This window comes from Triticum aestivum, chromosome 7B, assembly GCF_018294505.1.
Source record: "Triticum aestivum cultivar Chinese Spring chromosome 7B, IWGSC CS RefSeq v2.1, whole genome shotgun sequence".
Lineage (NCBI taxonomy): Eukaryota > Viridiplantae > Streptophyta > Magnoliopsida > Poales > Poaceae > Triticum > Triticum aestivum.
This window is the reverse complement of record NC_057813.1, coordinates 129,569,250-129,577,617: the sequence shown is the minus strand read 5'-3', so window position 1 is coordinate 129,577,617 and position 8,368 is coordinate 129,569,250.

Here is an 8,368-nt window from a genome sequence, read left to right as displayed (position 1 = left end):
CCTTCCAACAAAGCAGGCGACTTTAACCCTTCTTATGTGCTATGCCATGCTAGTGATGGGCATGTTTATGCCAAATTTGTTGGTTCTCCTTATGAGTACATTGAATGGTCTATTTGGGTTCCTAAGACCCTTGTTACTAACATCAAAGGACCCATTACAAAATGGGTACCTAAAACCAAGAATTGATCTCTTGTAGGTATTTGCTTCCGGTGGGGGATCATGGTTGCTCGATAGTGGAGCCACATATCATATGACCGGAAGGAAGGACTTGGTGGTGGACATGCACAAGGTCTCATCTATGCCCACCAATGTCGAGTGGGGTGATGCCTCGTATTCTAAGGTATTGGGTCTTGGCAAGGTTGTCATTTCTCATGATCTCACGATCGAGAAAGTCATGCTTGTTGAGTCCCTTGCATACAATTTACTTTCCGTTTGTCAACTTGCACTCATGGGCTTTGCCACTTTATTTGATATTGATATTGTGGCCCTCTTGTAGAGCAAGACTCTTAAAGTAGCCTTTGTTGGGCATGTCGAGAATGGTCTTTATGTGATTAACTTTTCGGAGCGACCCACTAAGACCGCGACATGCCTAATGGCTAAAGTGGACGTGGGATGGCTTTGGCATCGCCGTTTAGCCCACATCAATATGAGATCTTTGCAAAGTCTTCTCAAGGGGACCATGTCCGCGGACTAACAAATGTTAGTTTTGCCAAAGATCGTGCTTGCAGTGCTTGTATCGAAGGAAAGCTACATGAGAAGGCTCACCCTCCCACGACTATCATCTACTAGAAGAGGCCCTTGGAGCTCCTTCACTTGGATCTCTTTGTACCTCCATCCTTTGATAGTCTTGGTGGTAGAAAGTATTGCTTGGTGATTGTGGATGATTATTCAAGATACACTTGGGTATATTTCTTCAAGAGGAAGAGTGAGACTCAACAAACCGTCATTGACTTTGCAAATGAAGCTCAACGTCAACACAATGCAAAGATCTTTACAATAAGAAGTGACAATGGCACCAAGTTCAAGAACTACACCTTGGATGAGTTTCTTAGTGATGATGGGATCAAGCATCAATATTCCACACCTTACACCCCTAAAAAAAATGGTGTAGCGGAGAGGAAGAACGGGACGTTGATAGACGCGGCAAGGACCATGATGGCGGAATTCAAGTCTCCCTACAACTTTTGGGCTGAAGCCATCAACACTACTTGTCATGCATCCAATCGGCTTTATCTCCGCAAAGGCTTGAACAAGACTCCATATGAGATACTTACCGGTAACAAGCCCAACCTCAAGTACTTCCGGGTGTTCGGTTGTAAGTGTTTCATTCTCAAGAAAGGTGTTCGTTTGTCTAAATTTGAGGTTAGAGCTCATGAGGGCATATTTGTTGGTTATGCTACAAACTCTCATGCTTACCGTGTCGGACTCATTGAGGAGACGTGTAGCGTGGAGTTTGACGAGAATAACGGCTCCCAAGTGGAGCAAAGTGGTACTTTGTGATGTAGGTGATGAAATTCCTCCCCAAGCCATAAGAAGAATGGGTGTTGTTCATATCCTACCCATTGAGGAACCCCTTGTGGCCGAAGGAGAAGGACAAAGTTCCACACAAGTGGAGCCATCACCAACCCAAGACCCACACGCTTCTGAAGAACAAAGTGAAGGCCCTCAACCAAGTGAAGAAGATCAAGGGCAAGATCAATTTCAAGATGGTGGTGAACCACCAAGTGATGCCCAAGGTCAAGTTCTCCCTCCCGAGCAAGCTCAAGATCAAGAACAAGCTCATGATGACGCTCAAGATGATCAAGTTACTACTCCTCAACTATCTCTTGAGGAGGAATTTGAGCGTCGTGCCGCCAAGATTGCTTCCAAGCTCACTACCAAAGATCATCTTATGAAGAATGTGCTTGGAAGCTTGAGAAAGGGGGTAAGCACTCATAGACAATTAGCAAACTATTGTGAACATCACGCATTTGTTTCTTGTATTGAAACCCAAAAGGTCTATGAGGCGGTCGAGGATCCGGATTGGCTCAATGCCATGCATGAAGAACTCAAAAACTTCGAGCACAACAAGGTGTGGAGATTGGTGCCAAGGCCAACGGGGAACCATAATGTCATTGGAACCAAGTGGATATTCAAGAACAAACAAGATGCTCATGGGATTATCATTCGTAACAAGGATCGTTTGGTAGCACAAGGCTACTCCCAAGTCAAGGGTATCGACTATGTTGAAACCTTTGCTCCCGTTGCTCGCCTTGAATCTATTTGTTTGTTGATTGCTTATGCTTCTCATCATAACTTCAAGTTGCAAAAAATGGATGTGAAGAGTGCTTTTCTTAATGGTCCTATTAATGAGTTGGTGTATGTCAAACAACCCCTGGAGTTTGAGAATCCTGAGTTCCCCAATCATGTGTACCAACTCGATAAGGCACTCTATGGCCTTAAACAAGCCCCACGTGCATGGTATGAGCACCTTACCGAGTTGTTGCAAGATCGTGGGTTTGAAATTAGGAAAATTGACCCCACTCTTTTTACTAAGAAGGTCAAAGGGGAGTTGTTTGTATACCAACTATATGTTGATGATATTATCTTTGGTTCCCCTAACAAAGCTTTCAATGGTGAATTTGCCGCTCTCATGACCTCTAAGTTCAAGATTTCCATGATGGGAGAGTTGAAGTTCTTTCTCGGGTTCGAAATCAAACAAAGAAGAGAAGGAACCTTAATCAACCAAGCAAAATACACTCAAGACATGCTCAAGAGATTCAAGCTAAGTGATGTCAAGCCGGCTTCCACTCCAATGCCCGTCAAATGCCAACTTGACACTGATCCCAATGGTAAAGCGGTGGATCAAAAGGTATATCGTTCCATGATTGGCTCCTTGCTTTACCTTTGTGCATCTAGACCGGATATCATGTTGAGTGTGAGAATTTGTGCATGGTTTCAAACCGCGCCTAAGGAAAGCCATTATGTGGCGGTCAAGCGAATCTTTCGATATTTGGCTCATACCCCAAACTTTGGATTATGGTACCCAAGAGGAGCTAACTTCAACCTTTTGGGCTATTCAGACTCAGATTGGGGAGACAAAGTGGATAGGAAGTCAACCTTTGGAGGGTGCCAATTTCTTGGTTGCTCTTTGGTGAGTTGGTCTTCTAAGAAGCAAAGTTGTGTGTCTCTCTCGTCCACCGAAGCAGAGTATGTGGCCGTCGGTAGTTGTTGTGCTCAACTTCTATGGATGAGGCAAACTTTAAAGGATTACTGTGTCATTTGTGACAAAGTGCCTCTTTGGTGTGACAATGAAAGTGCCATCAAGATTTCTCTCAACCCGGTGAAACACTTCAAGACGAAGCATATTGAGATTCGGTATCACTTCATCTGGGATCACATTAGGCGAGGGGAGATCCAGCTCAAATATGTCAACACTCATGATAACCTTGCAGATATTTTCACGAAGCCCTTGGATGAAGCAAGATTTTGCGAGTTAAGGCATGAGCTAAATGTCATTGATTCGAGCAATGTGGCTTGAACCCTTGCACACCCCAGCATACTCATCTTGATGTCTTGTTTAGATGTAGGCATGGACATAGGGGGAGTGTTGTTCTCTCAATGAACTCTCCCTCCCCCCATTATGCATAAATTGATCAACTCTTTCACATTAGCCATTTTTTATGGTACTTGTGCTTCAAAGACGAGTTTTGGTCATGGGCCCAAGGATAATTCTTCGCGGTGCCATACCAATTGACTCAAACATAGGTGGCTCCGGCCACCGCCCTCTCCTTTTGAGAGTTTTTGTTTCGTGTTTGGTCCTTGTTGTCTTTTGCCTTCTTTTGAGCCGTGTTTGTGTTTGAGTTGCCTCGTGTGTGTGCTCGTTTGCGTGTCCGATTGCATTGCAAAGGCCGTGTTTTTTTGTTTTTGTCAAAATGTGCACTTTCTTGGGTTTACGGTACTACCGTGGCAAGCCACGGTACTACCGCAGGAGATGGGTTGTCCTGTGCGTGCACAGCTGCATCCCAGGCATGGTACTACCGCTTCCATCGCGGCAGTATTTTTTTATTGCCGCTGGAAGAGCGGTACTACCGCCCTGTGTGCGGTACTTCCGCCCGGGCGGTACTACCGCGATGACCCGTAGTACTATCGCGCCATCGTGACCGAGTGGGGGTTAAGAGCGGGCAGGGGGAGTTCCAACTCCCCCATACCCATTCATATCTTTTCCCCACTTCGTCTCTCTCTCTCTCTCTCTCTCTCTCTCTCTCCTTCCCAAGAATGGCGCCAGAGGACCTTGCCGGATCTCCATCTCCGGCCGCTCTCCTCGCATTCTGCCCAGTGGAATCGATCCCCACGTCGCCCTCTTGCCGTGGAACCCGGTATCTCCCTTAGACCTTCTCTATTTGCCTTGTAGTTTTTATTCTAGGTTTTGGGAGATGCATGTGTAGTTCTTGAGATTTTTGGCTAAATCGTTGCAAGAGGAGAGTGTAGGAGAGTGCTAGTGTTGTAGAGATGTTATTTGGTATGTTGCAACATTGTAATTTTGATCAACGGTAGTACCGATCTAATTTTCTGGATGTGCCTAGATCCACTCTTGCCAGATTCAAATCCATGCAGTACTACCGCTCCTCTCATGCGGTACTACCACTCTGGCAAGATCCGCCTCGTACGGTACTACCGCTCCGTTGGAGCGGTACTACCGCACGGTGCACGGAAGTAAAAATTTACTTCCGCTCTAGGCGCAGTACTACCGTGCCATCCCGGGCAGTACTACTGCAGCTAGAGTAGCTGTAAATTTTTACGTCCACCTCATGGTGCGGTACGACTATTGACATATGAACTACCTTGTTGTGACTACCCAATCTTATTTCTACAGGTTTCTTTTGTTTTGGCCTTGGTCTTTGCAATGACCCTTCTCGTTCTTCTCGTGTGTTTTGTGTTGTGTGTCATAGGTGGTGGCTCAAATGTCCGTCGCTCGAATCCCAGCTGCGACACGAGCTCCAAGCGGCTTCGCAATCAAGAAGCACCTGAGGGCTCCAATGCTCCACAACGCAATGTCAAGAAGACCGCTAACAAGTTCAAGGAGCCAAATGTTGGCATGGGCGAGATGCCTCAAGCCGAGTTCATCACTCGAAGGAGGATCAACCCCTATGTGCATCCTCGTGAGAATGTTAAAGGGAATGAGTTGTTCTGGACCAAGCAGCAAAATCTCATCTACATCGATGCGATCAAGTCCAAGCACAACATCTATGTTCCAATGTAGTGGATTGATATGAATCATCTAAGGAAGGACTGGACATACTTTGGTGAGGCGTTGGATTTGGTGGAGCAGTTTGGCATTGAAGAGTTTATCACGTTCCACATGGACTTTGACCCGGAGATCGTGGCTCAGTTCTTTGCTTCCGTCCACTTCCACATGAATGAGGAGCGGACTATGACTTGGATGACCAATGGGAAGAGGATATCTGCTAAGTGGAACGAATTCATGAAGATGTTGCACATTCGTGATGAGGGGCTCAATGTGCCCGTTGGTGTCCACCCACACAGCAACCCAGAGTCTGCCAACAAGAACAAGCTTCAACCGTTCCTTGTGGAGAAGAAGTTAGTCAATGGCACGCAGTCTTGGGTACTCAGCCCTTTCCTTGACGTCATGCACCGGATCTTCCGCAACACTCTCTTTCCGCGCATTAGTGACAAGGATAAGGTGCATGCTTATCTCGTGGATATGATGCTTCTTTGTGAGGAGGCGCGTCATCAAGTTACCCAACCATTGGACGTCTCTCATGTCATATGGGTTGAGCTCTGGTTTGCGGTCTACAATCGCAAAGTTCCCATCTATGGACCATACCTGCATCTCTTGATCTCGAAGACTTGGGAGAAGCTCTTTCCGAATGAAGACTTTTCTGCTCCAAACTGGGTTCTCCATGAGCCTATCAAGCTGCGTCAGAAGAACAAGCTGGCCAATACCACTACCTGGGTTGAGGCTAAGGCTGCTAGGATGAATGTGGATGAGGACGAGGTTGAGGAGGAGGAGGCTGAGGACAGTTCTGCGGGGTACGCTCCTCCCTCTACTGAGCCCTCTTGGACTAAGAGGCTGAAGGCAGATGAAGGCTCTGTTCTGCATGCAGGCCAAGGGGTAGTACAAGACCCATGTCGCTCAGAAGAAGAGTCACCAGCGCAACAAGAGGATCTTGAGGATGTTCGGCGAGCATGTATCAAGCGGGTCAAAGAAGAACATCACTCCTGAGGCTGACTGGATGACGAAGCAGGGCTATCAGTGGACCGAGTCAGAGGAGGAGTCCATTCCCGCTGCCGAGACCGATGAGGAGATTGTTGGGTGATTTCTGCAGAGGGAGCTACCACCTGTGTTGTAGTTGTCCTCTTTGCCTTTTTGGTGTCTTGACGCCAAAGGGGGAGAGAGTGTAGGATTTGCGAGTCGTGTCTCTTTGTTTTTGTTTCGTTGGACCTTCGTTCGTTGCTTTGGTTTGTTGGTTTGTGTTCGTGTGAGACCCGGAGACTATCATATGGTGTGAGACATATGCACTCAAGCTTATCTTATTCTCTATTATGCTTAGTAGTTTGTGAGCTTATGCTATCTTGTGCCCTTTGCTTTTATGCTCATATACATTACCTTGCCTCCATGCTTAGTGTCATTTATATTGTTGCAAGGAATGCCGTCTATAAAATATAGGGGGAGTGTTGATCCCAGTATGTGTGTCGTGCAGTCCAAAGTATATCTATAGAGTGCACACATCTAGGGGGAGCTTGTCTATATTTTATAGGTGTTGGGTTTGTTTATGTTCATTTTATATCTTATGTGCAAATCTCGTATTGTCATCAATCCACCAAAAAGGGGGAGATTGTAAGGGCATATTTCTCCCTATGCGGTTTTGGTTGAGCATTTCAGATATCTCATGTCTAGGCACAAGACGATTCGGTGCCCCTCGAAGCCTAGTGAAGACGACATTTCTCTACGTTTCTTTTTGGTGGATTTGAGTCATAGTAAAGACGTACTATTAAGGGGGGGACGCTTCAGAAAGGTTAGGGTGGAATCAACACGTACACGTCTGTTCCTTTGCACCACCTTTCCTTTGCTTCTTTGGAGCACCGACCGTTTATCCGTGTCTTTATAAAATGAAGGACACCAAGTGCTATTGTGCTGTGGCGTGCGGTAGTACTGCTCAAGGGAGCAGTAGTACCGCAGTGGCCCACGGTAGTACCGGCCAGGGAAGCGGTAGTACCGCTCCTCAGGAGCGGTAGTACCGTGGCCTCTAGCCCAACACACTGACTTGCGCAATCTGTTATTGGAAGTAATTTTTTACATCCCCGCCCTACACGGTAGTACCGCTCCCTGCATGCGGTAGTACCGTGCCGGATTTTTGCACAAACTGAAACTCAGCGGAAGTAGCCACGGATGTAATTTTTTTAGTCCGTGCCTTCCCAGCCTAGTCAAACCCTGCCTTGAGGTAGTACCGCAAGGACGCGCGGTAGTACTGCTCCGGCGGTTCTACTGCTCGTTGCTTTAATGCAATAGTGCCTCATCTGGTCTCTGCCGTTGGAACGGTAGTACCGTACTATCGAGCGGTAGTACCGCAAGGCCTTGCGGTAGTACCGCAAGTCGGTGCGGTAGTACCGCATGTCGTGGGCTGAGTTAGTGGGTAACGGTTGGATCTTTCCTCTCACTATATAAGGGGGTCTTCTTCCCCAAGCTGACCACCTCTTCGCTCCCCAAGCTCCATTATTGCTCAAAACTCATTTTCACCCGATCTCTCTCCCTAGCTAATTAAACTTGTTGATTCTCTAGGGATTGGTTGAGAAGGCCCCGACCTACACTTCCACCAAGAGAAATTTGATTCCCCCCACTAATCCCTTCCGGATCTTGTTACTCTTGGGTGTTTGAGCATCCTAAACGGTTGGGGTCACCTCGGAGCCATATTCCATCATGGTGAAGCTTCATGGTGTCGTTGGGAGCCTCCAATTAACTTGTGGAGATTGCCCCAACCTTGTTTGTAAAGGTTCGGTCGTCGCCTTCAAGGGCACCAATAGTGGAATCACGACATCTTGCATTGTGTGAGGGCGTGAGGAGAATACGATGGCCCTAGTGGCTTATCGGGGAGCATTGTGCCTCCACACCGCTCCAACGGAGACGTACTTCCTCTCAAAGGGAAGGAACTTCGATAACACATCCTCGTCTCCACCGACTCCACTCTTAGTTATCTCTCACCTTTACTTGTGCAAGCTTATATTTTGTTTGTATCCCTTGCTTGCTTGTGTGCTTGTTGTTGTTGCATCATATAGGTTGCTCACCTAGTTGCATATCTAGACAACCTACTTTGATGCAAAGTTTAATTTGGTAAAAAAGCTAAAAATTGTTAGTTGCCTATTCAAC